Below are 3006 nucleotides of genomic sequence, written 5' to 3'. Positions count from 1 at the left end.
GCGAGTGGAGATGGGGGGCGCCGGGGGCGAGGCCCTCCCACGGGCTGCGGCGCGGCCCTTGCAGGGGGAGGTCCTGCTCTGGGGGACTCAGTCCCTCAGTCCCACAGGCCAACGGGGGCTCCTCGGGCGCAGGGTGCACAGCTTTTGCCTGGGCCCCACTCAGTTCGGGTGTCTGCTCACCTCCTTCCACCCTGCCCCTCCTCGCCTCTGCCCAGCGCCCCTGGCGCTTTAACTTGCCCCTTCCCGATGCCCAGGGTAGACCTGGGACCCCCGCACTGTTTCAGGGGCTCAAGCCCCGCCCTCCGCCGGTTCCCGGGGAGGGTCGGGGATTTCTGTAACCTGCTCCCCTCACCTGAACCAGCCCCTGCGCTACTGCTACGGGGCGAGCAGAAGGGGTGAAGGGAGCTGCTGGGCCTCGCTCCCTTCCCGCACCTAGCCTGCGCGCGCCCCCTTCCTCTCCCCCTCCTCCCAGCAAGCGACTCTCGGGAGATAGAGATTTAAATAAAATTTGAATAAAATTCCCTTCCTCAAGCTGGAGGGTGGAAGGAAAGGTTGGAAGGGGACAGGAAAAGGGTGAGGGGAAAATGGGCCTGCCTCAGCCACCCTGGTCCCCGGCCCCGCGCTGCTTCGGCCCCGGGCCCTGGCCGCCTCTCCCATCCCTCCTGAGCTCCTCCACCTCTCTTCCCTCTACCCTCTCCTCCTTGCCACTCCCCTCCCCTCCCCTCCCTGCTCCCCCTCCCCTCCCCTCCCGCCTCCTCCCCTCCTCCTCCTCCTCCTCTTTACTCTCTCCTTCTCTCAGAGGAACCGCGCCCCCTACCCTCTCCTTCCCCCACCTCCTCCTCTTTCCAGGACTAACATGCGCAGGGCACGATGGAAGTAGTAGTCCTGCGGACGCTGGGCGCTGGGATCAAAGGGATGCTGGGGTCCGTGGGAACTACAAACAAGTAGGCGGAGGACGTGAAAAGCCGGGAGTGGCGGATGCCGGGATTCATAGTCCGGTTGCCCCAAGGCTCCAGGTTGCAGAGCGTAGAGGCGTGGGAACGTTGACTACAAACAAGATGGCGGAAGAAGGACGGACACCTGACTAGTAGTCCATCTTCCAAAGTGCGATGGGGTTCTTTGCAAGGAATAATGCTGAAGATGAAACTCCAGTACTTTGGCCACCTCATGCGAAGAGTTGACTCACTGGAAAAGACTCTGATGCTGGGAGGGATTAGGGGCAGGAGGAGAAGGGGACGACAGAGGATGGGATGGCTGGATGGCATCATTGACTCGATGGACGTGAGTCTGAGTGAACTCCGGGAGTTGGTGATGGACAGGGAGGCCTGGCGTGCTGCGATTCATGGGGTCGCAGAGTCGGACACGACTGAGCGACTGAACTGAACTAAGCGTTCTAGAGTTCTTTAAGAATGGTAGGATCAAGAGGATAAGGAGACTACCATAAAAATGGCAGGCAACCTAGCTTCTCGCGGTTGCCTCACTATACCACCTTGTCACCTCGCTCGCCAGTAATATCGAAATTACTCTCCTGTTGGCGCAAAGCTTGACGGGAGTTGCAGTCTTCCCGGCTCCCTTTTATTATCTTGACCAGACAATGGAAGGGGGAAAGGGGCGGGGTCTACCAGCAAAGATGGCCACTGGAGGAAAGGGGCAACGGTGACCTGGAACTTGTAGTTCATTCGCTAAGGCTACTCCTTGTGGAAACAGGGGAAAGGACTACAATAAAGATGGCAGCCTAGCACATCCTCCGCGCCAGTGCCTGCTGGGCGACGTAGTCCCTTCCTTTGCTCAACAGAGAAAGGACATGGGCTGTTGAAATGTGCATCACCGCCAACAGTCCAAATTGAGAGCAGACAGAAAAGGAGAGTCTGTTTCCTTCTCTCCTCGCCACCCGCTTCTGACGACCTCCAGGGAAATGTAGTCTCGTGCCTTCACTCGCTAGTGGAGGGGAAGAATTTCTGTCGCCAGTGGGGATCAATGAGGGTGAGGGAGAAAAGACGTCCGAGAGATCCAGGAATCTATAATGTCTGCCTCCCCGTGTGGCGAGGACTTCATCTTTCAGGGGAAGGCTCTTAAAGGAAAGCAACAGTAATCAGTGTGTGGCGACAAGGGAGGCGTGGTTCTTGCCGAGAGTACTGTCACGCTGTTGTCCCTTGGAAAGCTTCGGCGCCTGACACCTGATGCTTGTTCCCCCAAACCTCAGAGAATCGGTAGCTTCCAAGTCGGGAGAGCTCCAGGGAAAAGGCTCTGGAGTCATACAACATCCCCACCCCTCCTTGGGAAGTCACCAAACCTCGATTTTTCTCATCTGAAAAATGGGGATGACGATACCTACCTCGAAGCAGAGTGTTATGACAATGTTCACGAAAATGCCCACCTTCAGGGCCTGACACAGGGCACGTGTTGGCAGTTCCTTTCTCGAGGGCCCTTCCAGCCCAGCTGTTTTGGGATCCCAGGTGTCCATCATGCCGGAAGGAGTTAGCTCCTGTGAGAAGAAAACTATGCCCGGCTGTCTACCCTGTCTTGAGCCGCACCCCCTCTGCCCGGGCCCCTCATCTGGATCCTTCCGTGTCCACTACCGATTACTGCTGCTAGGGGGCGCCCATTCTTCGTTTGACTGAGGGCCAACAAGCTGCCTAGATTCCTCAATCTGAAGTTGTTGGCGCTGCCAATTACCCAACGAGTCTTGGAGGCACCCCCGCCCCCTCTCCGGGCCTTCTCCCCCTCCGCGCTAGACACCTCAGCTGCCAAGGCAAATGGGTCTGCTTCCTACCACTGTACCTTCTTAGCTGCCTTCTTAATCTTCCTCCTCTGCCTGAAAAACTATTCACTTTCGACCCCTGTGGTTCGAGGGCCCTGCGGAAGATTTGGTGAGTGTGGTTTTCTGGCAGGGAATTGAACGCAAGCTGGCTGGTGAGATGTGAAGTCCTAAATTTTCAGGGACTGGCCTCAGGCTCCTACTAGCTCACAGTGTATTTAGGAAAGCCTTGACTCCCGGAAGATTGT

General features: G+C 57.6%; 1 long non-coding RNA gene across 1 annotated transcript; it reads right to left on the bottom strand.

The window, feature by feature from the left end:
* Positions 1-1529: 1529 nt before the first annotated feature.
* LOC104986672 lies at positions 1530-2767 on the bottom strand. Its single transcript, XR_825063.1, has 2 exons — positions 2336-2767; positions 1530-2071 (listed from the first exon to the last, which is right to left on the bottom strand). It is a non-coding gene; the product is annotated as an uncharacterized LOC104986672 (long non-coding RNA).
* Between the last annotated feature and the right edge of the window lie 239 nt (positions 2768-3006).

Source organism: Bison bison, unplaced genomic scaffold, assembly GCF_000754665.1.
Source record: "Bison bison bison isolate TAMUID 2011002044 unplaced genomic scaffold, Bison_UMD1.0 scf7180017864072, whole genome shotgun sequence".
Taxonomy (NCBI): domain Eukaryota; kingdom Metazoa; phylum Chordata; class Mammalia; order Artiodactyla; family Bovidae; genus Bison; species Bison bison.
Note: the sequence above shows the minus strand (reverse complement) of the source record. Positions and strands in the feature narration are given on the sequence as shown.